We start from the raw sequence: 26,738 nt of genomic DNA, 5'->3' as shown, positions 1-26,738 counted from the left end.
AAAGAAATGTTCAAATTGCCTTATAACTGTTGAGCAGAAGGTCCGTTCCTCTAATGACATGGCATGGACATCATCCCATTTCCAGTTTAGTTTTGCCAACCAGCTTCTCCCCAGAAGTGCTGGGGGGTCTCCGGGGACAATCCACAGGGGAAGTCGGTTCACTGTCCCTTTGTGTGTGACAGAGAGCATGGCGCTGCCGAGGACTGGTACGATTTCTTTGGTATAGGTCCTTAGTTTGGTGTCGACCCTTGTGAGTTTTGGTCTGTCTCTTTTATGTGGCCACAGTTGTTCAAATTGTTGAGCGCCCATGAGAGATTGACTCGCTCCCATATCCAGCTCCATGTTGACAGGTATCCCATTGAGTAGCACCCTCATCATTATAGGAGGCGTCCTGTTGTAGGAGCAGTGGCCATTGATCGTGTTGACCTGTTGTACATCGGTGTCCCGGGTACTGTCCCCACCGTCTTCTGGTCCGCTTTCCGACCCATCCGATTCGTATACCAGCCGAGCTGCCGTTTTTTTGCACATGCAGGCCCAATGCCTGTATATTCACAGTTCCTGCAAACAGCCTGCTGAAATCGACATCCCCTTGACGAGTGCCCACCCCCACACCTCCAGCACAGACTGCTTTCATTGTTCCCAAAGAATGAGCTGCATCTGGCTGATCTCTCTTGAGCTTCTCTCAGTTTGTAGTTGATTGCTCGCATTGTGGGTTGATGAGGTGTGAATGGCCGTTGCTGTGGCCCTTGATGGCTTCTGGCACCACTGCCTGCTGTCGAGAGCCTGTTCTCCCGGTTTTGTCTGTGTGTGGGGGTAGCAGCTTGTCTAATGCTGTGAACTCCTTCTTCCATTATTTCGTTAGTTGTCGTACCTGCATTGTAAATCAACCTCGTTTCTTCTTCCCCAACCAAGAATGTCTGTGCAACCAGTGCTGCTGCCTCTAAGGTCAGGTTCTTGGTCTCTATGAGCTTTCGGAATATGCCTGCATGGCCTATTCCTTCAATGAAAAAGTCTCTCAGCATTTCTCTCCTCAGTTCAATGGAGAACTCAAATAAACTAGCCAACCTCCGAAGTTCCGCCACAAAGTCGGGTATGCTCTGGCCCACACAGCGTCTGTGGTTGTAGAACCTGTATCTGGCCATGTGTAGGCTGCTCGCTTACCAGTGTGCTCAATTCTTCAAATTACTTGCTTTCTGGTTTCTCGGGTGCCAAAAGATCCTTCATTAAAGCGTATGTTTTCGAGCCACAGCTGGTCAAGAGATGGGCTCTTCTCTTGTCTGCTTTGTCGTCTCCTAACTAGTCTTTGGTTACAAAGCTTTGCTGGAGCCTTTCTATAAAGTCCTCCCAATTGTCTCCAGCATTGCACTTTTCATCTGATCCGTTGTTCGCCATTCTGTGGATTCTGTAATCCCGTAACTCGTCGCCACTGTAAAGTCCTGTCCCCTCAGTACAGATTCACACGAGGCATGTAGTGAAGTCAAGGTCACTCTGGACCTGCACCTTTATTTCACAGCTCTGGAATGCTGCACTTGCCTGAGACCTGTCCTAATGGGCCCAAGTTTCCACATGATAAAAAACGGGTGCCCCTCCGAGCTGGGCGCCCGTTTTTTGCACCTAAAACAGCGCCTAAAAAAACAATCGCGATTCTGGAGCGTTCTGCAGCTCCTTGTCTGCCTGGCGCGGCGCCCAGGGGGGCGGAGCCTACACTCACACCGATTTTGTAAGTGGGAGGGGGCGGGTACTATTTAAATTAGTTTTTTTCCTATCGGCAACGCTGCGTGTGCGCGTTGGAGCGTTCGCGCATGCTCAGTGTGAAAAAAACATTTGCACTCGGCCATTTTTGTAGTTCTTTGTAGCTGTTTAATTTTAAAAAAATTTTTTAATAAAAGCACATTGCCATCAGCACATCAGCACTTGCAGCCTTCTCACTGTCTCCTTCCGCCCCCCCCCCGCGGGAAGAACGGGCACCTCCTCCACCCCCCGCGGGAAGAACGGGCGCCTCCTCCCTCCCCCCCGCGGGAAGAACGGGCGCCTCCTCCCCCCACCGCGGGAAGAAAGGGCGCCTCCTCCCCCCCCCCCCCGCGGGAAGAATGGGCGCCTCCTCTCCCCTTCGCCCCACTCCCCGCGGGAAGAACGGGCGCATCCCCCCCCTGCGGGAAAGAGCGGGCGCCTCCTCTCCCCTCCCCCCCCCGCGGGAAAGAACGGGCGCCTCCTCCTCCCCCCGCGGGAAAGAATGGGCGCCTCCTCCTCCCCCCCACCCCCCGCGGGAAGAACGGGCGCCTCAGGCTGACTGCAGCATTCTCCGTGCCTGAAGCACTTTCACACAGGTAGGAAGATGGTTTATTTAATCTTTTTTTTGCTTATAAATTTTTATTCAGGTTGGATTTATTTGTATAATATTTGTAGAAGTATAAATAAGGATTTATTGTAGAATTTAATGACTTCCCTTCACCCCCCCCACCTCGTTCTGGACGCCTAATTTGTAACCTGCGCCTGATTTTTTAATGTGTAGAACAGGTTTTTTCAGTTCTACAAAAATCTTCACTTGCTCCATTCTAACTTAGTTTGGAGTACGTTTTCACTGTGGAAACTTTGAAATCAGGCGTCAGTGGCCGGACACGCCCCCTTTTGAAGAAAAAATTCTGTTCCAAAGTAGAACTGTTCTACCTGACTAGAACAGCAGAAAAAAAAATGTGGAGAATTGCGATTTCTAAGATAGTCCGTTCTCCACCAGTTGCTCCTAAAAATCAGGCGCAAATCATGTGGAAACTTGGGCCCTATATAACTGTCTCTTGCAAGTACACCCCTGGTGGTAAGGTATGCTGGTGGTTACAGGTCACATCTTATTACAGTCATGTATAGCATGTTAGGATACAGTTATATATAATAATGTAAGATACATGACAAATACAATCATGGCTGATCTGATCATGGACTCAGCTCCACTTCCCCGCCCACTCCCCACAACCCCTTATCCCCTTATCGTTTAAGAAACTATCTATTTCTGTCTTAAATGTATTCAATGTCCTAGCTTCCACAGCTCTCTGAAGCAGCAAATTCCACAGATTTACAACCCTTTGAGAGAAAAAATTTCTCCTCATCGATTTTAAATGGGCGGCCCTCTAGTTCTAGGCTTCCCCATCAGTGGAAACATCCTCTCTGCATCCACCTTGTCAAACCCCCTCATAATCTTACACGTTTCAATAAGATCACCTCTCATTCTTCTGAATTCCAATGAGTAGAGGCCCAACCTACTCAACCTTTACTCATAAGTCAACCCCCTCATCCCTGGAACTAACCTAGTGAACCTTCTCTGAACTGCCTCCAAAGCATGTGTATCCTTTTCGTAAATATGGAAACTAAAACTGCACGCAGTATTCCAGGTGTGGCCTCACCAATACCCTGTATAACTGTAGCAAGACTTCCCTGCTTTTATACTCCATCCCCTTTGCAATAAAGGCCAAGATACCATTGGCCTTCCTGATCACTTGCATATTATACTTTTGTGTTTCATGCACAAGTACCCCCAGGTCCCGCTGTACTGCGGTACTTTGCAATCTTTCTCCATTTAAATAATAACTTGCTCTTTGATTTTTTCTGCCAAAGTGCATGACCTCACACTTTCCAACATTATACTCCATCTGCCAAATTTTTGCCCACTCACTTAGCCTGTCTATGTTCTTTTGCAGATTTTTTGTGTCCTCCTCACACATTGCTTTTCCTCCCATCTTAAGACTCCTAAGGAAGCTGCCTAAGCCCAGAACTCTGGAATTTCCTCCTTAAACTTTTCCGCTTTTTCCACCTCTCTTGCCTCCTTTAAGATACGCCTTAAAACTTACCTCTTTGACTAAACTTTTGTTCACCTGTCCTAATATTGTGACTCGGTGTCAAATTTTGTTTGATAATGCTCCTGTGAAGCGCCTTGGGACAGAAGGCGCTATTTAAATGCAAGTTGTTGCTGTTGTTGTATGATGTCCCTTACTAAATTATAAATCCAGAATATGTACCTCCGATTTTATGTTCAAATTGATATTTTTCCCCCCTGTTCTCAATGGATCGTTCCATTGACAAATTCATGCGGTGAATCGCATCCAATTTTCATTTTAAAAGAAGGAGTAAAGAGACCGTTTATTCCTTGAATGTTAAGAAACTAATTCAAATAGAGGAGTAGAGAAATCTGGGACTACCTATACATAAATCACTAGAAGTAGCAACGCAAGATGATAAGTTCATAAAGAGTACAAACAAATTACTGGAGTTCATTTCGAGAGCAACATTCCGAAAAGCAAGGAGTTAATGTTAAATTTATATAGAATCTTAGTTAGACCATATTTGGAGTACAGTGTGCACGTCTCACCAATACCCTGTACAGTTGTAGCAGGACTTCTCTGCTTTTATAATCCATCCCCCTTGCAATAAAGGTCAAGATTCCATTTGCCTTCCTGATTACTTGCTGTACCTGCATGCTAACTTTTTGTGTTTCATGCACAAGGACCCCCAGGTCCCTCTGTACTGCAGCACTTTGCAATTTTTCTAACTAACAGAAAACAGAGAGTCGGGATACATGGTTCATTTTCAGGTTGGCAAATTGTAACTAGTGGGATCGGTGCTGGGGCCTCAACTATTTACAATTATGTTAATGACTTGGGTGAAGGGACTGAGTGTAATGTAGCCAAATTTTCTGATGATACAAAGATAGGTGGGAAAGAAAGAAAAAAAAGAAAGAAAGAAAGACTTGCATTTTTATATAGCGCCTGTCATGACCACTGGACATCTCAAAGTGCTTTACAGCCAATGAAGCACCTTTGGAGTGTAGTCACTATTGTAATGTGTGAAACGCAGCAAGCCACTTGCGCACTGCAAACTCCCACAAAGAGCAATGTGATAATGACCAGATAATTTGCTTTTGTTATGTTGATTGATGGATAAATATTGGCCAGGACTGTGGGTATGACTCCCCTGCTCTTCTTCAAAATAGTGCCATGGATTTTTTATGTCCCCTTGAGAGAGCAGGCGGGGCCTTGGTTTAACGTTTCATCCGAAAGACGGCACCTCCAACAGTGCAGCACTCCCTCTGCACTGCACTGGAGTGTCAGCAAGTTGTGAGGAAGATGCAAATAATCTACAAAGGGATATAGATAGGCTAACTGACTGGGCAAAAAAATTGGCAAATGGAGTATAATGTGGGAAAATGTGAGGTTATCCACTTTGGTAGGGAAAATACAAATGCAAATTATTATTTAAATGGGAAGAGATTACAAAATGCTGCGGTACAGGGGCATCTGGATGTCTTTGTAAATGAAACATAAAAAGTTAGCATGTAGGTACAGCAAGTAATCAGGAAGGCAAATTAAATATTGGCTTTTATTGCAAGGGGGATGGAGCATAAAAGTAGGGAAGTCTTGCTACAACTATGCAGAGTGCTGGTAAGATCACACCTGGAGTACTGCGTACAGTTTGGTCTCCTTATTTAAGGAAGGATATACTTGCATTGGAGGCTGTTCAGAGAAGGTGCATGAGGTTGATTCCTGGGATGAAGGAGTTGTCATATGAAGAAAGGTTGTGCAGGTTGGGCCTATACTCATTGGCGTTTAGAAGACTGAGAGGTGATCGTATTGAAACGTATGAGGGGGCTAGACAGGGTAGATGCAGAGAGGATGTTTCCCCTCATGGGGGAATCTAGAACTAGGGGGCATAGTTTCTGAATAAGAGGTCATCCATTTATAAAAGGAAATGAGGAGACATTTCTTCTCTCAGAGGGTTGTGAATCTTTGGATTTCTCTACCCCAGAGAGCTGTGGAGGCTGGGTCATTGAATATATTTAAGGTGGAGATAGACAGATTTTTGAATGATAAGGGAGTCAAGGGTTATGGGGGGCGGGCGGAGAAGTGGAGTCAAGGGCTGGATTATATCAGCGAATGGCGGAGCAGGCTCGAGGGGCCGAATGGTCTACTCCTGCTACTATTTCTTGTGTTCTTATATTCTTATTATCACATTATTGTTTGTGGGAGCTTGCTGTGCACAAATTGGCTGCTGCGTTCCCCACATTACAACAGTGACTACACTCCAAAAGTATTTCATTGGCTGTAAAGCGCTTTGAGATGTCCGGTGGTCGTTAAAGGCGATATATAAATGCAAGTCTTTCTTTTTCTATCCAATAAGTCTGAAGACTATTCATGTCAAAAGCAAGCTGCATTCATGTCATCTTCTGAAGGCAATTATTCAAAGGCACACTATCTCATGTCAAAACTTTTTAATGAATACCTGAAGTCTTAATCATAGTTTCGTTTGAGAGTCATTGGTAGTTCTAGAACCTTTCCCTGGACCCTTCCCCTTCCCCACTCTCAGTGAGATTATTTGCCAATTTAGGTTCATCAGCAGGAGCTGGTATCCTTTACTTATCTGGCCTTCCGCACCCACTCTGATATCGTTCTCCGACTGTTGATCCCCCAACCCTGTCTCCCTCAACTTCTCTCTCCGGCCCCCACCCCCCCATCCCCACTTTTTCTCCTTCCTCGCCATCTCTTCCTTTCACCTTTCCCTTCCTCTCCCTCCCTTTCCCCTCCCTGTTCCTATTTTCTTCTCCCCTCCTCTCCCCATCGCCCTTGGTTCTCTCCCCCCACTCAACTTCCTTTCTCTCTCCTGGCTCTCTCTTCAGTTCTAGCCTCCCTTCCCTTTCTCTCCCTGTACCCGCTCCCTTTCACCCTCTGACCTCCTTCTTTCAGCTCCTCTTTTTCCTCTCTCCCACCCTTACATCTCTCTCTCCCTTTCCTCTGACCATCTCTTTCCTCCCACCCCCTTTCTCCACTCCAGTCTCGTTATCCACCCGCTCTCTAACCCTGTTCAACCTTAGACTTGCAATTAGTGTCAGTTGTGGCCTGGTGGGTAGCACTCTTGTTCTGCGTCAGGAGGTCATGGGTTCAAGTCCCACTTCAGAGACTTGAGCACAGAAATCTAGGCTGACACTCCAGTGCAGTACTGAGGGAGCGCTGCACTGTCGGAGGTGCCGTCTTTTGGATGAGACGTTAAACCGATGTCCTGTCTGCTCTCTCAGGTGGACGCAAAAGATCCCATGGCACTATTTCAAAGAGCAGATGATTTATCCCCGGTGTCCTGCTCAATATTTATCCTTCAATCAACATCATTAAAATCAATTATCTGGTCATTATCACATTGCTGTTTGTGGGAGCTTGCTGTGTGAAAATTGTCTGCCGCATTTCCTACATTTCAACAGTGACTGCACTTTAAAAGTACTTCATTGGCTGTAAAGCGCTTTTGGATGTCCTGAAGTCATGAAGGGCGCGATATAAATTGCAAGTCTTTCTTTCTTTCGGTCATGACTCCCTATGTGCAACTCCATCAGCAGCTAACTGGGGTACAGGAGCATAGTGGTTATGTTACTGGACTAATAATCCAGAGGCCTGGACTAATAATCCAGAGGCCTAGACTAATAATCCAGCGATGTGAGTTCAAATCTCACCATAGCAGCTGGAGGAATTTTAATTCTGTTAATTAAATAAATCTGGAATTAGAAAAGCTTGTATCAGTACTGGTGACCATGAAACTACCAGATTGTTGGAAAAACTTAACTAGTTCACTAATGTCTTTTAGAAAAGGAAACCTGTCATCCATACCCGGTCTGGTCTCGCCTAAATGTGACTCCAGACCCACAGCAATGTGGTTGACTTTTAAACACCCTCTGAAATGGCTTAGCAAGCTTCTCAGTCTGACAAAGTCAGCACTGTGGGAGTACCTTCACCACACGGACTGCAGCGGTTCAAGAAGGTGGCTCACCACCACCTTCTCAAGGGTAACTAAGGATGGGCAATAAATGCCGGCCTTGCCAGCGATGCACACATCCCGTGAACGAATAAATAACATTTTTTAAAGTCGAATAAAACAGGCATCGAAGTTCAGCGCTGGGAAAATACTTTGTGGAAATCCCAGCACCACACCTGGCTCGAGAACAGGCAACAGCCAAAACCCAGATTGTTCACAGCACTTACCTTATTTGTTAGAGTGCTGTTTGCTCAAACCTTGGCAGGTATGAGAAGTGGCCTACATAGGTAACATGTTTGAGAATTTCTGATCATGCCCAGCCTACCTACAATCGTTTTGTAGCCCGTGTAGCATCAACTATCGCACCAAAACCTTTACTAATACCAAATTCAATGGATCTTGTTTTCTTTTTAATTATTTATTCACAGGATGTGGGCATCACTGGCAAGGCTAACATTTATTGCCCATCCCAAATTGCCCTTGAGACAACTGAGTGGTTTGCTAGGCCATTTGAGAGTCAACCACAATGCTGTGGGTCTGGAGCCACATATAGGCCAGACCGGGTAAGGAAGGCAGATTTCCTTCCCTAAAAGACATTAGTGAACCAGTTGGGATTTTACAACATCCAGTAGTTACATGGTCACCATTACTGACACTAGCTTTTTAATTCCTGATTTATTTAATTAAGTGAATTTAAATTCCCCAGCTGCCATGGTAAGATTTGAACTCACATCTCTGGATCATTAGTCCAGGCCTCTGGATTACCATTCCAATAACATAACCACTGTGCTACCATACTGGGTTTATTGTAACCAAACTGTAAACTATAGTGAGAAAGTTGAACAGCTGAGACTTTCCATGTTCCTGAAGCAGTTTGTGACCGAGAGACATAATACTGGTGTCACGAGTCATTGGAGAGCGACATACCAGCTGGATTTGTGCTTGACATGGGTGTGGAGGATAAGGTATGCAAGTGACTAAAGTATGGGCACACTGAAAACTTTCTCTCTCTGCATTTTGAATGAAACTTCAGCATGAGCTGTAAATTCTTTATGAGGGTCAGGAAGAGATAGTCTGAAATATGCAGCAAAGCGACTATTCATTTGTGCTTTGTTTAATTTATGCAGTTTATAATTGGAGCCGATAATTGTTTATTGGCTGATGTCTTCTTTGTGTCTGACCCTAATGGCACCAAGTGAATATCTTCAGAGATGCAACTGCTCAGGAGGACAATTCGCACATTAGCCTGTTTACATTATATTGTATTTACAGCACAGAAACAGGTCATTCGGCCCAACAGGTCCATGCCGGAAGCATTGAGCAGATCTCTTTCTCTACTAATAGATGATTTTGTGTTGAAAACATATAAGCAGTGGGTATCACTAGCTGGACCACTTTTTAAATATCAATCTATTGCAACAGACATTGGCCCGGATTTCCTGTGGCTATGAACGTGTATGCAGTGCGTATTCGGCCGTAAGGGCCCCGCAAGTTTCAGGTTTAAGCATGCGCTGCACAGGCGCGAAAACCCGGAACTTGCGATCTGACAAGACCGCATTCCTGGGAAATGGACATTCGCTGGCAGAGAGTTGGGCTATTTGCCCAGTGAATGCCCACGAAACTCTTGCACCTGCTAAAAGCATGCATGAGGTCTTTTACCGACATAAGGTTGAAAACAAATATTAAAATAACATCTTTTAAACCATTTTAACATTCAAAAGCTTGTAAAATAAGTTTAAATTTGGTCCTTGAAAAATATTTATATTTATTTTCAAATTTTTTTTTTGTTAAATGTTTAATTAAATTGTATTTTAATTAATTTGAAACATGTAATGATTTTTTTTTAAATTCAGTGCTGTAAAAATATATTTTTTGGCTGATTCCTATTAAGCTTACGGAGATTCCGTACATAAATGGAATTCCCATGATCATAATGGGAATCCAATTTCTGATTGGTTGGCCTGGCCCACGTGATCCCAGGGACGTTTGCGAACCGCCTGCGCCCCCGGGATATGTGGACCTTTACACAGGCGTACGTGTAGAGGCCCAGGAACACGAATCTCCGTGAATCCAGCATCATCAGGTAGGTGCATACTTTTATTGCGGATCGGAGGCAGCCACCCACGAGAAGCTTCCGATTGCAAATTCAGGCCCATTATTATTATAGAAAAGTGTGGAACTAGAAAAGGGAGATGATAGGGAGCACTCTCTCTCTCTCCCTCGCTCTCTCTCTGAAGCTGCATTCTCTGTGATCCACTACTTTTAATTGTCTTTGAGATTGATTAGTAAAAATAAAGCCCTCTTGGTTGCTTGCTAGAACCTATGGGCTATAATTTGCCTTGGTGTCCAGATCCTTCAAAAATGGGTGGTATTTCCAGTGTTAGCAATTAAATATCCTCAAAGAATTCCAGTAAATTAGTTAAACATGATTTCCCCTTCATGAATCCATGTTGCGTCTGCTTGATTGCACTATTCCTACCTAGATGTCCCACTATTTCTTCCTTAATGATAGCTTCAAGCATTTTCCCCACTACAGATGTTAAACTAACCGGCCTATAGTTACCTACCTTTTGTCTGCCCCCTTTTTTAAACAGAGGGATTACATTAGCTGCTTTCCAATCCACTGGTACCTCCCCAGAGTCCAGAGAATTTTGGTAGATTATAACGAATGCATCTGCGATAACTTCCGCCATCTCTTTTAATACCCTGGGATGCATTTCATCAGGACCAGGGGACTTGTCTACCTTGAGTCCCATTAGCCTGTCCAGCACTACCCCCCTAGTGATAGTGATTGTCTCAAGGTCCTCCCTTCTCACATTCCCGTGACCAGCAATTTTTGGCATGGTTTTTGTGTCTTCCACTGTGAAAACCGAAGCAAAATAATTGTTTAAGATATCAGCCATTTCCACATTTCCCATTATTAAATCCCCCTTCTCATCTTCTAAGGGACCAACATTTACTTTAGTCACTCTTTTCCGTTTTATAGGTAAAAGCTTTTACTATCTGTTTTTATGTTTTGCGCAAGTTTACTTTCGTAATCTATCTTTCCTTTCTTTATTGCTTTCTTAGTCATTCTTTGCTGTCGTTTAAAATTTTCCCAATCTTCTAGTTTCCCACTAACCTTGGCCACCTTATACGCATTGGTTTTTAATTTGATACTCTCCTTTTTTTCCTTGGTTATCCACGGCTGGTTATCCCTTCTCTTACCGCCCTTCTTTTTCACTGGAATATATTTTTGTTGAGCACTATGAAAGAGCTCCTTAAAAGCTTCACTATTAAAACTGGCCTGCTGTCCTCCAGATAACGTTCCTACTGCCCCAAGGGTACAGGAGAGTGTCTGTGCCAGCCGAAAAAAGAGCTATCCAGCCTAATCCCACTTTCCAGCTCTTGGTCCGTAGCCCTGTAGGTTACGGCACTTCAAGTGCACATCCAAGTACTTGATAGACAAGCAATGGCCAGCATTTCTTTCTTTCTCTTTCTCTTTTTAATCAGTGCATGTCCTGCGTCATGTGGGAAGTGCTGGACGCTTCGCGCGGCCTAGACAACCACGTGTGCAGGAGGTGTCTCCAGCTTCAACTACTCAAGCACCGCGTTTTAGAACTTAAGCAGCAGGTGGAGTCACTACGGTGCATCCGTGAAGCTGAGAGCTACGTGGATAGCACGTTTCTGGAGGTAGTCACCCTGCAACTTAAAAGCGTTCAGGCCGAGGGGCGGTGGGTGAACACCAGATGGAGGATGAATGCTAGGCAGGTAGTGCAGGAGTTCCCCCCCACCCCGAGTCCATCTCGCTTTCCAACCGATATTCTCTTTTGAGTACTGGTGAAGGCGATGGTGCCTCTGGGGAGTGCAGCCAGAGCCAAGTCCAAGGCACCACGGGTGGGTCAGCTGCACAGGAGGGAGGGACAAAGGATAAAAGAGCCATAGTGGTAGGGGATTCAATAGTTAGGAGAACAAAGAGGTGTTTCTGCGGCCATAGACGTGACTCCAGGATGGTATGGTGCCTCCCTGGTGCCAGGGTCAAGGATGTCACAGAGTGGACGCAGGGTATTCTGGAGGGAGAGGGTAAACAGCTAGAGGTCGTGGCCCATATCGGGACCAATGACATAGGTAGAATGAGGGAAGACGTCCTGCAGGCAGAATTTAGGTAGCTAGGAGGAAAATTAAAGGGCAGGACCTCAAATGTAGTAATCTCCGGGTTACTACCGGTGCCACGTGCTAATGAGTACAAGAATAGGATAGAGAGGATAAACGTGTGGCTGGAGAGTTGGTGTAGGAGGGAGGGCTTTAAATTCCTGAGGCATTGGGACCGCTTCTGGGGGCGATGGAACCTGTACAAACCGGCCGGGTTGCACCTCAACAGTGCAGGGACCAATATCTTTTGCTAGTGCTGTTGGGGAGAGTTTAAATTAGCTTGGCAGGAGGATGGAACCTGAGGACAAATTCAATACGGAAGGAAGTAAAACTGAAATTGGACAGCAAGAATGTAGAAAGTGAATCTGTAAGACAGAGGAAACAAGGGTTAGTAAGTAGTAATCAAGGAGGTCTTCCTGTGCTAAATGGTATATACTTTAATGCAAGGAATATAACGAATAAGGCGGATGAGCTAAGATCACAGGTAGACATTTGGGAGTATGACATTATAGCCATTACAGAGACATGGCTGAAAGAGGGGCAGGTTTGGAAACTCAATATTCCTGCATACAGGATTTTTAGATAAGACAGAGAGGGGGGTAAAAAAGTGGGGGTGGGCGGTCGCGGTATTGATTAACGAAGTTATTACAGCTGTGAGGAGGGATGATATGTTAGAGGGATCATCAAATGAGGCCATATGGGTCGATTTAAAAATAAAAAAGGGGCAATCACACTGCTGGGCATGTATTATAGACCCCCAAACAGTGGGAGGGAGATAAAAGGGCAAACATGTAGGCACATTTCTGTGAAGTCCAAAAACCATAGGGCAGTAATAGTAGGGGATTTTAACTATCCTAATATTGATTAGGACAAATTTAGTGTGAAGGGTATAGAGGGTGCAGAATTCTTAAAATGCATTCAAGAGAACTTTTTAGTCAGTATGTAACAAGTTCAACAAGGGAGGGGGCAGTTTTGGATTTTGTTTTCGGGAATGAAGCTGGGCAGGTGGAAAGGGTATCAGTGGGAGAGCACTTGTGTGCCAGTGACCATAATTCAGTCAGATTCAAGGTAGTTATGGATAAGGATAAGGATAGACCAGGAATAAAAGTCCCAAATTGGGGAAAAGCTAACTTTGCTAAGTTGAGAAGTGATTTGGCCACAGTGGACTGGAAACAGCGACTTGAAGGTAAATCAGTGTTGCAACAGTGGGAGGCATTCAAGGAGGAGATCCAGAAGGCTCAGGCCAAACATGTGCCCTGAAAGAAAAAGGGTGGGAATAACAATTCTAGAGCCCCCTGGATGTCTAGGGACCTACAGGGGAGGATAAAGAAAAAAAAGGGAAGCTTATGTCATATACCGATGGTTAAATGTTATAGAATCTTTGGAGGAATATAGAAAGTTTAGAGGTAAAATTAAAAAGGATATTAGGAATGCTAAGAGAGAGCATGAAAAATTACTGGCAAGTAAAATTAAGGAAAACCCAAAGATGTTCTATAAATATATTAAGAGCAAGAGGATAACTACAGAAAGGGTAGGGCCTTTTAGAGACCATGAGGGTAATCTATGTGTGGAGGCGGAAGATGTTGGTATGGTTCTTAATGAATGCTTTGCGTCTGTTTTCACAAAGGAAAGGGACAATGTAGATACTGCTAACAAAGAGGAATGTGAAATTCTGGATGAAATAAACATAGTGAGAGAGGAGGTATTAAGGAGTTTAGCAGCTTTGAAAGTAAATTCCCCAGGCCCGGATGAAATGCATCCCAGGCTGTTGAGCGAAGTAAAAGAGGAAATAGCAGAGGCCTTGATCATCATTTTCCAGTCCACTTTGGATTTGGGCATGGTGCCGGAGGTCTGGATGACTGCTAATGTGGTACCCTTGTTTAAGAAGGGAGAAAGGGATAGGCCGAGTAATTACAGGCCTGTCAGCCTAACCTCAGTGGTGGGAAAATTATTGGAAAAAATCTTGAAAGACAGGATAAATCTACATTTTAAAAGGCAAGGATTAATTAGGGACAGTCAGCAAGGATTTGTTACGGGAAGATTGTGTTTGACTAACCTGATTGAATTTTTCAAAGAGGTAACCAGGAGGGTCGATGAGGGTAATGTGTACGATGTAATGTATATGGACTTTAGCAAAGCTTTTGATAAGGTCCCGCATAGTAGACTGGTCACGAAGGTTAAAGTCCATGGGATACTGGGCAAAGTAGCAAGTTGGATCCAAAATTGGCTTAGAGGTAGGAAGCAAAGGGTAATGATTGATAAACGTTTTTGTGACTGGAAGGATGTTTCGAGTGGGATTCCACAGGGCTCAGTACTGGGTCCCTTGCTTTTTGTGATATACATCAATGATCTAGATTTGAATATAGGGAGTATGATTAAAAAGTTTGCAGATGACACTAAAATTGGCTGTATGGCTAATAATGAAGAAGAAAGTCATGGACTGCTGGAGGATATCAATCTACTGGTCAGGTGGGCAGACCAGTGGCAAATGGATTTTAATTCAGAGAAGTGTGAGGTAATACACTTGGGGAGAACTAATAAGGAAAGTATACACATTAAATGGTACGCCACTTCGAGTGTAGATGAACAAAATTACCTTGGAGTGCTTGTCCACAGATCCCTGAAAGTAGCAGGCCTGGTGGATAATGTGGATAAGGTGGTTAAGAAAGCATACGGAATGCTGCGGCATAGAATACAAGAGCAGGGAGGTTATGCTTAAATTGTATAATACACTGGTTAGGCCACCGCTGGAATACTGCGTGCAGTTCTGGTCGCCGTATTATAGGAAGGATGTGATTGCACTAGAGACGATGGGTGCAGAGGAGATTTACTAGGATTCTGCCTGGAATGGAGAATCTTAGTTATGAGGACAGATCGGATAGGTTGGGTTTGGTCTCATTTGAACAGAGGAGGCTGAGAGGAGACCTTATTGAGAAGTATAACATTTCGAGCGACCTGGATGTAGTGAATAGCAAGGAACCATTTCCATTGGTGGAGGGGTCAACTACGAGGGGGCATAGTTTTAAGCTGGTTGGTGGAAGGTTCAGAGGGGATTTGAGGGGAAGCTTCTTTACGCAGAGGGTTGTGGGGATCTGGAACTCTCTGCCTGGAAGGTGGTAAATGCAGAAACCCTCACCACATTTAAAAGGTGCTTGGATGGGCACTTGAAGTGCCGTAACCTGCAGGGTTACGGACCTAGAGCTGGTAAGTGGGATTAGACTGGATAACCTTTTGTTGGCTGGCGCAGATACGATGGTAAGTACTGCAGGGAATCAAATACGGCCATAGTGGTCTCCTGGACTAGTTTGGATCGCCCGGATGTTTTGGAAAGGAATTTTCCCAGATTTTTTTCCCCAACTTGGGCTGGGTTTTTTTCTGTTTTTTTGCCTCTCCCAGGAGATCTCATGGCTCCAGTTGGGGGGGCGGGGGGGGGAGTGTAGAATGTTTCGATGCAAGGGGCATCGTAGTTGTGTGGAGAGGACTGGTTGGGCCGGGTGCTCTTTACCCTTCCACCATTGTTCATTGTTCATAGGTTTACATGTAACCCACAGGGCTGCTGACCGAGGGCCATGTGGCTCTTTGTCGGCCGGCGCGGACATGATAGGCCGAAATGGCCTCCTTCTGCGCTGTAGATTTCTATGTCTCTTCTATGTTTTGATTTAAAGAATTAACACATAATTTACAACAAAAATACCTTCCTTTAAGGCACAAAAATCCCACAGGAAAAGTGGTCCAAATGTGACTAACAAGAGAAGTTAAAGATGGAATTAGATCAAAGGAAGAGGATTATAATGCTGTCAAAAAAAACAGTAGCAAGCCTGAGGATTGGGAGGATTTTACAATTCAGCAAAGGAGGACTAAGAAATTGATAAGGAAAGAGAAAAAAAACATGAGAGTAAGTTAGCAAGAAAGATTGTATCGGTATGTAAAAAGGAAGAGCTTGGTGAAAGTAAACGTGGGCCCATTAGAGACAGAGACAGGAGAAATAATAATGGGCAATAAGAGAATGGCAGAGGCATTAAACAAATACTTTAGGGTGAAAATTCACCTTCGCCCGAAACGGGCCGCACCTTCCGTTTTTTCAAGTCTTTCTCCGCCGCATGGGTTGTGGCAGTGGTGCCATCGATATTCGACACTTGGATGGGTTTTTTTTGCTCGGGGCGGATGTAGTTGCAGCCGAGGACCGGAAGTGCCCTTGCAGAGGGTCAGACGCCCCGGTCACTCATCAGCGTTCCGTCACAACGTCCATCCCTTTCAGTTAAAGGAACAATCCACTGTGAGCTTTGCATATTTTTAAGTTAGGTCCACTTGGTCACCAGGGTGGGTTTCGGCCGAGCCAGCGGCCTGGCACCCAAGAGCGGCCTGGCCGAATGCAGGGGCATAATTGTCGGGCTGACCTGGCAGTCGGCTGACAATAAAAAATAAAATTGCGTCGTCGGCAGCGCCACCTCCCCTTTAAGGGCGGCCACGCCGCCAACCAACAAGGACCAACAAAGAGTGCACCGACACAACAAGCAGTCGGGGGCACTGGCCTGCGGAGGCGCTACTCCCATGGAGCAAACCTGCAAAGGGATATTTCCCACGGGGCCATTTCGGGAAGCAGTCACCGCTGGTCGGTCAGCGGTCGGCGTGTGCTCTGCACCGGCGGGAAAACAAGCGGAGCGGTCCCCTACACCGCTCCGCCCCTGATGAACGGCAATATGCAAAATGGCGCCCCTCCGCACCGTGTTGGTGGCCATTCTGCGCCGGCCGATTACCAGCGATAACAGGTGGCCAGAGGCCTTATTGGGAGGGGCAATTTCGGCCCCTTTGTATCTGTCTTCACTGTAGAAGACACAGAAAACATTCCAGAAATAATGGGAAACCAAGGGGTCTGGAGAGAATGAAGAGTGGGGAGATTAATGGGACTAAGTGGTGACAAATCCCCTAGACCTGACGACCTGTATTCTAGGGATTTAAAAGAGGTAGCTGCAGAGATAGTGGATGTACTGGTATTAAACTTCCAGAATTCACTAGATCCTAGAACAGTCTCCAAAGATTGGAAGGTAGCAAACATAACCCCGCAATTTAAGAAAAGAGGAAGAGAAAAAACGGGGAACTATAGGCCAGTTAGCCTGACATCAGTAGTAGGGAAAATGTTAGAATCCATTATTAGGGACATGGTAATAAGGCACTTAGAAAATCATAATATGATTAGGCAGAGTCAACATGGTTTTATGAAATGGAAATCGTATTTGTCAAATCTGTTGGAGTTTTTTGAAGATGTAACTAGTAAGATGGATAAGGGAGAACCAGTAGATGTAGTGTATTTGGATTTTCAAAAACATTTGATAAGGTACCACACAAGAGGTTATTACATAAAAATTAGGGCTCATGCGATTGGGGGTAATATATTAGCGTGGATTGAGGATTAGTTAATGGACAGGAACCAGAGGATAGGAATAGATGGAACTTTTTCGGGTTGGCAGGCTGTAACTCGTGGGGTACCACAAGGATCAGTGCTGGGGCCTCAGCTATTTACAATCTGTATTAATGACTTAGTTGAAGGGACTGAGTGTAAGTAGCTAAGTTTGCTAATGATACAAAGTTAGGTGGGAAAGTAAACTGTGAGGAGGACACAAAGAGGCTGCAGAGTGGGCAAGACAATTGCACTACAGAGAAACCTGGGGGTCCTTGTGCATGAAACACAAAAAATTAGTGTGCAGGTACAGCAAGTAATCAGGAAGGCAAATGGAATGTTGGCCTTTATTGCAAGGGGGATAGAGTATAAAAGCAGAGAAGTCTTGCTACAACTATACAGGGTATTGGTGTGGGCGCACCTAGAGTAATGCATACAGTTTTGGTCTCCGCATTTAAGGAGGGATATACTTGCATTGGAGGCTGTTCAGAGAAGGTTCACTAGGTTGTTTCCTGAGATGAAGGGGTCGACTTATGAAGAATGGTTGAGCAGGTTGAACCTGTACTCATTGGATTTAAAAAAAATGAGAGGTGATCTTATTGAAACATATAAAATACTGAGGGGGCTCAACAAGGCAGATGCAGAGAGGATATTTCCTCTCGTGGAGGAATCTAGCACTAGAGGGTATAGTTCCAGAATAAGGGGTCACCCATTTAAAACTGAGATGAAGAGGAATTTCTTCTCTCAGAGAGTTATAAATCTGTGGAATTTTCTGCCCAAGAGAGCTGGGTCTTTGAATATATTTAAGGTGGAGATAGACAGATTTTTGAGCGATAAGGGAGTGAAGAGTTATGGGGAGCGGGCAGGGAAGTGGAGCTGAGTCCATGATCAGATCAATCATGATCTTACTGAATGGCGAAGCAGGCTCGAGGGGCCAAATGGCCTACTCCTACTCCTATGTTCTTATTTTCTTAAATGGAATACAATGTGAGGAAGTGTGATTTTATCCACTTTAGTCGGAGAAACAAAATAAAACAGAATATTTTTGAATGGTGAGAGACTGGGAAATGTTTGCATTCAGATCATCATCATAGACGGTCCCTCGAAATGAGAATGACTTGCTTCCACGCCAAAAAAAGTTTAACTTCACAGGTATTCCAATGAAGGACCTAAAGTTCCAGGTCCTGACCTACATCCTGAAGGATGGAAGATGCCTGTGCTTGGATTTTTTTTACGTGTGGTGACCGTTGCACACCAGCCATCATATGGGCTTCACAGAGCTAGGTCTTGGTCCAGCGGCAAGGATTAACCAAGACAAACTGGAAACCTGCTCTGCTGCACGGACTTAGCGCGCACACATATCGCAGTGTGGACTGTCCCATGCTGCACCTGGGCCCCTGGCCCCGAACTCGTGCCTCCCCTGGGCCCCGATCACGTCCCTCCACAGTCTCTCCTTCTCCCTGACCTCACCGCTCCTGCTTTATCTGCCCACGCTCCAATCACTGACCTGGACCTTGATGACGTCACTCTTCGCTGCCTTCGCAGCTCGTGCTGCTCCCGGAAGTTGCATGCCTCCACGCTGCTCCCGGGCCTCTGCTCGCTGCTCCCGGGCCTCCGCTCGCTGCTCCCGGGCCTCTGCTCGCTGCTCCCGGGCCTCCGCTCGCTGCTCCCGGGCCTCCACGCTGCTCCCGGGCCTCCGCTCGCTGCTCCCGGGCCTCCGCTCACTGCTCCCGGGCCTCCACGCTGCTCCTGGGCCTCCGCTCACTGCTCCTGGGCCTCCGCTCACTGCTCCCGGGCCTCCACGCTGCTCCTGGGCCTCCGCTCACTGCTCCCAGGCCTCCACGCTGCTCCCGGGCCTCCGCTCACTGCTCCCGGGCCTCCACGCTGCTCCTGGGCCTCCGCTCACTGCTCCTGGGCCTCCACGCTGCTCCCGGGCCTCTGCTTGCTGCTCGTTTTATGGCCCCGACCTGCCGCTGGTGTTCTCTCGCAGGTCGGGGCCTCCACGCTGCTCCCGGGCCTCCGTTCACTGCTCCTGGGCCTCCGCTCACTGCTCCCGGGCCTCCACGCTGCTCCCGGGCCTCCGCTCGCCGCTCCCCAACTAGGTGTCTTTGTACAATAAGGGAATTAAGGATTACGGGAAGTTGGCGGGTAAGTGGAGCTGAGTTCACGGCCAGATCAGCCATGATCTTATTGAATGGCGGAGCAGGCTCGAGGGGCTAGATGGCCTACTCCTGTTCCTAATTCTTATGTTCTTATGTTCTTATGTACGTGGATCACAGAACGTTAACATGCAGGTACAGCAAACAATTAGGAAAGCAAATAGTATATTAGCTTTTGTTACAAAGGGATTAGAGTATAAGAGTAAAGAAGTCTTACTACAATTATAAAGGGCATTGATGAGGCCACACCTGGAGCACTGTGTACAGTTCTGGTCTCCTTACCTAAGGAAAGACATACTTGCCTTAGAGGGAATGCAACGAAGGCTCACTAGACTGGTTCCTGGGATGAGGGGATTGCCCTATGAGGAGAGATTGAGAAGACTAGGCCTATAATTCCTATAGTTTAGAAGAATGAGCGGTGATCTAATTGAAACATATAAAATTCTTAAGGGGCTTGACAGGGATAATGTTGAGAAAATGTTTCCCCTGGCTGGAGAATCCAGAACATGGGTCACAGTCTCAAAATAAGGGGTCGACCATTTAGGACTGAGATGAGGAGAAATTTCTTCACTCAAAGGATTGTGAATCTTTGAAATTGTCTACCCCAGAGAGTTGTGGATGCTCAGTCGTTGAGTATATTCAAGAGAGAAGTTAATACATTTTGGAGAATTAAGGGATATGGGGATCCTGCGGGAAGATGGAGTTGAGGTTGAAGATCAGCCATGATCTTATTGAATGGCGGAGCAAGCTCGAAGGGCGAAATGGCCTACTCCTGCTCCTAATTCTTATGTTCTTATGCTGCTGTTTAAATGCGATGAGGGTTTCTGCCTCTACCAGCCTTTCAGGCAGTGAGTTGATCCCATCACCAATCAAATATTTATCCAACGCCTTTTTAAAGCAGTTAATTGAGAACTTCAAACGCATTTGAGGGAAATCTGCTTTTTGTGAAGTTATTGAATCAATCAGTGTAAGGCAGCTAAATTAATAAAGAGTTAAACTAGTGATCTCCCATGGTATTGCTTGACACAAATCAATGGATGCACTGTTTTATAAGGAGTGGGCATTATACCATATAGGAGGTTGGGTATCACTGCTGTTCTGTAGACCATGAGGTTGGTGCCAGGTTTGAGGTCCTGGTCTTCAAACACCCTCTTCCTCAGGCGACCGAAGGCTGCATTGGCACACCGAAGGCGGTGTTGGACTCCATCATCGACGTCTGCCCTTGTTGATGGTAGGCTGCCGGAAGGAGCCGAACACCTTGAGTCTCTTCGCCGGGAGCACGCGGAAGTCAAGCGCAAACAGCGGAAGGAGCGCACGACAACCCAAGCACCCCACCCACCCGTCCCTCCAACCACCGTCTGTCCCACCTGTAACAGAGACTCATCAGTCACCCGAGAACTCATATTAGTGTGGAAGCAAATCACCCTCAACTCCAAAGTACTGCCTAAGAAGAAGATCATGCTATATAAAAGAAAATGTAGCTGTGCGTCCCTTTAAGGCTGAAAATGTGCTGTGTGTTCTTTAAACAAATGGTGGCTTCACTTAAGGTTGCAGGTGAGAATCTCGGCTTTGTTTGAGTGGCAGGTCAATTAAGTTGTTGGGGGATAATGTGGAACCAATATGCTTTTGGAGAGAAGGAGCAGAAAGACACGACACTTTAAGAATGATTTGCATCAGTAAGAAATAGAAGCCCAGTGCCAGAGGTAGAAAGTGTAAATTATCCTAATTGTAAGAATATATTATTTAAAATGTTTAAACTTTCCCTACATTTCCACCTTGCTTGGAGCAGTTCATTCCTTTTTAATTTGTGTTAAATTGCTTGTCCATAATCAGCTGCAGCTCTTGGAAACATGGCTGGGAGGAGCAGAGCAAGTCGATCACATGGGATGAACTCGCCAATCAGGTGCTTTAGAATAAATCTGCCTAATATTATAGGAATAAGGCTTACCAGCACAATTCTTTTTGTTTTTGTCACATCTATTGATTTTGCCACCTCCCCCACCAATCTTCTCGCTTTTCTATAACAGTCTTATGTCTGAAATATCCTAAAATTGTGTGTAAGTTGATTTAAAAACATTCATCATCATCATCCTAGGCAGTCCCTCGAATCGACTTGCTTCCACGCCAAAAGGTTCAGAGGTGTTTCAATGAAGGACCTAATGTTCCAGGTCCCGAGCTAAATCTCGAAGGGTGGAAGATGCCTGTGCGTGGGTTTTTTTAACGTGCGCTGGCCGTTGCGAGCTCTGCAGCTACTTTAGTGGCACCCGCTGGGGAGGGTTTCGGCCTGGCCAGCGGCCCGGTACCCAAGAGACTCATAGGTTCTTTGAGGTGGTAATGCTGTTTTTTTTTTAAAAAGGGTCAATTTCGACCCCATAAACTGTAAACGTTGACGGCCTGGTATGGGCCCCACAGGCATAAGTCACCTTCACCTCACCCCAGTGGCTATTTCCTGGGTGAGCCTGTGCAGTTAGTGTTGGCAAGTTATTCAGTCTTGGCGACCAGTTCCCACACAGTGTCCGCACACACACACACACACACCCACACACACACACACACACACACCCACACACACACACACACACACACACACACACATACACACACACACACACACACCCACACACACACACACATACACACATACACCCACACACACACACATACACACACACACACACATACACACACATATGAACACACACACACATATACACACACACGCATATACACACACACACATACACACACGCACACACACACACACACACATATACACACACATACACACACATACATACACACACACACATATACACACACACATACACACACACACACATACACACACATACATACACACACACACACACGCATACACACACACACACACACACACACACACACACATCATGTCAATATATTTTGCAATGATGAGAATGGCACTGAAAACCTTGTGCATCTGTGGAAAAAAAATCACACTCGTTTTAAAATAATAACCCACTGGGGGAAAAAAGGTCATTTAATTTTCAACAATAACGTGCATTTATATAGCGTCTTTAAAGTAATAAAACGACCCAAGGCGGTTGACAAAAGTGTTATCAGGCAAAATTTGACACCGAGACACAAAAGGAGATATTAGGACAGATGACAAAATGCTTGGTCAACATGTAGGTTTTAAGAAGCATCTTAAAGGAGAAGAGAAAGATAGAGAGGCAGAGAGGTTTAGCAAAGGAATTCCAAAGCTTAGGGCATTGGCAGCAGAGGGCACGGCCGCCAATGGTTGAGCGATAAAAATTGAGGATGCACAAGAGGCCAGAATTGAAGGAGCGGTTGGAGGGTTATAGGGCTGGAGGAAGTTACAGAGGTCATGGAGGGATTTGAAAACAAGGATGAGACTTTTAAAATTGAGGCGATGTCGGAACGGGAGCCAATGTGAGTCAGTGAGCACAGGGGTGATGGGTGAATGGAACTCGATGCGAATTAGGATACAGACAGCAGAGTTTTGGTGAACTCAATTTTATGGAGGGTGGAAGATGGGAGGCCGACCAAGAGAGCATTGTAGTCAAGTCTAGAGGTAACATGGGCGTGAATGAGGGTTTCATCAGCAGTTGAGCTGAGGCAGGGATGGAGTCGAGTGATGATATGGAGGTGGAAGGAGGCGGTCAGTAGCTCATCTCGGCATCAAATATGACACCAAGATTGCTAACAGTCTGGTTCAATCTCAGACAGTTACCAGGTAGAAGAAAGAAACGATGTGCTTTTGACGACCACTGGACATCTCAAAGCGCTTTACAGCCAATGAAGTACTTTTGGAGTCACTGTTGTAATGTGGGAAACGTGGCAGCCAACTGCGCACAGCAAGCTCCCACAAACAGCAATGTGATCATGATCAGATAAATCTCTTTTAGCGATGTTGATTGAGGGATAAATATTGGTGAGGTAACTCCCCTGTTCTTCTTTGAAATAGTGCTATGGGATCTTTTATGTTCATCTGAGAGAGCAGACAGGGCCTCGGTTTAACATCTCATCTGAAAGACGGCACTTCCAACAGTGTAGCACTCCCTCGGCATTGCACTGGAGTGGCAGACTGGATTTTTGTGGAATCTGCCTGGATGGAGTCTCCTCATTTATAGGTAGAAAGTTTGTTTTGTGCTCAGGAATTACCTTAAAATTTCTCTAAAGTGACCTGCAATTTGATCTTTTTTCAAAATGCATTCACACTAACACTTGCCACTTCATCATCACTTAGGTTCAAAACCCCTTCGCTGAGATGATTAAAGAGGCGTTGCTAGTTTTGAGAAGGTAAGTACGTGCAGGTAATGTAAACACCCCTGTGTAAGCCCAACATCGGAAAGTTTCAAAGTGACCGTTTGTAGCTAGCTCCTGCTTCTTGGGCTTCCACATTAAGTGCAGGAATTGCATGTTGTAAATCCGTGCTTTCAATGAGGGCCCACTTTGGACTGAGAGAAGATCTCTTACCACAGGACTTAACAAAAGGCTACATAAGGTGAGCAATTGCTGCAGCTGTGGTGGACAGGACAGTGGCAAAGCAGCTGTTTTCTGAAACAGCACTATTCCTCATTATACTGCTGTCGGGTGTTTTGTGCGCCTCATGTCTCTCTGGCTCTTCTTTGAGTCGACCCGTGCTTTAAAACTCTCCGGTTCGGGTTGTTTCCCATTTTGGACGGCAGGAGCTTTTGCCAATAGTTCCTACCTAGCTTGTCGATTAGCGAATAATCCCAAAGAGAGAGAGAGAGGTCAGATAGGTCTACTCCAATGCCCGATGCACAGCGTCCCCAGCGGAATTACTGTGTAACCCGGCCGTGAGCAGATGCCACCCGGTTGGTCTTCCGAATTATACCGCGAATCAAAAGCCCCACAACCCCCAAGTTCAGACACAAGGAGTTACTGTAGATAGGTTAGGGTTAGGGATAGATAGGTTAGAACTCAGCAGAGGAGGACAAAAGGTTTGATTAGGGCAGGGAAAATGGAGTACGAGAAGAAGCTTGCAAGGAACATTAAGGCGGATTGCAAATGTTTCTATAGGTATGTAAAGAGAAAAAGGTTAGTAAAGACAAACGTAGGTCCCCTGCAGTCAGAATCAGGGGAAGTCATAACGGGGAACAAAGAAATGGCAGACCAATTGAACAAGTACTTTGGTTCAGTATTCACTAAGGAGGATACAAACAACCTTCCGGATATAAAAGGGGTCAGAGAGTCTAGTAAGGAGGGGGAACTGAGGGAAATCTTTATTAGTCGGGAAATTGTGTTGGGGAAATTGATGGAATTGAAGGCCGATAAATCCCCAGGGCCTGATGGACTGCATCCCAGAGTACTTAAGGAGGTGGCCTTGGAAATAGCAGATGCATTGACAGTCATTTTCCAACATTCCATTGACTCTGGATCAGTTCCTATGGAGTGGAGGGTAGCCAATGTAACCCCACTTTTTAAAAAAGGAGGGAGAGAGAAAACAGGGAATTATAGACCGGTCAGCCTGACCTCAGTAGTGGGTAAAATGATGGAATCAATTATTAAGGATGTCATAGCAGTGCATCTGGAAAATGGTGACATGATAGGTCCAAGTCAGCATGGATTTGTGAAAGGGAAATCATGCTTGACAAATCTTCTGGAATTTTTTGAGGATGTTTCCAGTAAAGTGGACAAAGGAGAACCAGTTGATGTGGTATATTTGGACTTTCAGAAGGCTTTCGACCAGGTCCCACACAAGAGATTAATGTGCAAAGTTAAAGCACATGGGATTTGGGGTAGTGTGCTGACGTGGATTGAGAATTGGTTGTCAGACAGGAAGCAAAGAGTAGGAGTAAACGGGTACTTTTCAGAATGGCAGGCAGTGACTAGTGGGGTGCCGCAAGGTTCTGTGCTGGGGCCCCAGCTGTTTACATTGTACATTAATGATTTAGACGAGGGGATTAAATGCAGTATCTCCAAATTTGCGGATGACACTAAGTTGGATGGCAGTGTGAGCTGCGAGGAGGATGCTATGAGGCTGCAGAGTGATTTGGATAGGTTAGGTGAGTGGGCAAATGCATGGCAGATGAAGTATAATGTGGATAAATGTGAGGTTATCCACTTTGGTGGTAAAAACAGAGAGACAGACTATTATCTGAATGGTGACAGATTAGGAAAAGGGAAGGTGCAACGAGACCTGGGTGTCATGGTACATCAGTCATTGAAGGTTAGCATGCAGGTACAGCAGGCGGTTAAGAAAGCAAATTTGGAGATACTGCAGGGGCTGGGAGGTGTTGCTACAGTTGTACAGGGCCTTGGTGAGGCCACACCTGGAGTATTGTGTACAGTTTTGGTCTCCTAACTTGAGGAAGGACATTCTTGCTATTGAGGGAGTGCAGCGAAGATTCACCAGACTGATTCCCGGGATGGTGGGACTGACCTATCAAGAAAGACTGGATCAACTGGGCTTGTATTCACTGGAGTTCAGAAGAATGAGAGGGGACCTCATGGAAACGTTTAAAATTCTGACGGGTTTAGACAGGTTAGATGCAGGAAGAATGTTCCCAATGTTGGGGAAGTCCAGAACCAGGGGTCACAGTCTAAGGATAAGGGGTAAGCCATTTAGGACCGAGATGAGGAGAAACTTCTTCACCCAGAGAGTGGTGAACCTGTGGAATTCTCTACCACAGAAAGTAGTTGAGGCCAATTCACTAAATATATTCAAAAGGGAGTTAGATGAAGTCCTTACTACTCGGGGGATCAAGGGTTATGACGAGAAAGCAGGAAGAGGGTACTGAAGTTTCATGTTCAGCCATGAACTCATTGAATGGTGGTGCAGGCTAGAAGGGCTGAATGGCCTGCTCCTGCACCTATTTTCTATGTTTCTATGTTTCTATGTTATAATTGACTCAGACAAAACAAAACTGTTCAGGTTGGTCAAAGATCGATTCCTTTTATTACACTCACAAAACGACAGCCCCTACTCCCCTCACTTATGGCTTAAAAAGTAGGTGACTGTGGACACTAGCTTAAAACCTGAGACTAAATACTCACCTTGTCGGTTACGCCGAACCAACCCCCTTCCCAGAATCTAAGCCAAGTTAATGGAAACCCTTCTAACTAAAGCCCTCTCCCGGTTTGGTCAGAACCCACACTTGGAAGCCTCCTCACACACTCATGTGTTAACCTGCGTCTTGGACACTTGTAGTTCTTCAACAGCCAAACATGCTGGCGGTCTTGGGGATTTCCAGAGGTGTCTGCTAGATATAATTACCAGCCCTTGTCGTTGATTCACGCAGCCC

The sequence above is a fragment of the Pristiophorus japonicus genome, chromosome 13, assembly GCF_044704955.1.
Source record: "Pristiophorus japonicus isolate sPriJap1 chromosome 13, sPriJap1.hap1, whole genome shotgun sequence".
NCBI lineage: Eukaryota > Metazoa > Chordata > Chondrichthyes > Pristiophoridae > Pristiophorus > Pristiophorus japonicus.
This window is presented reverse-complemented; position numbering follows the sequence as displayed.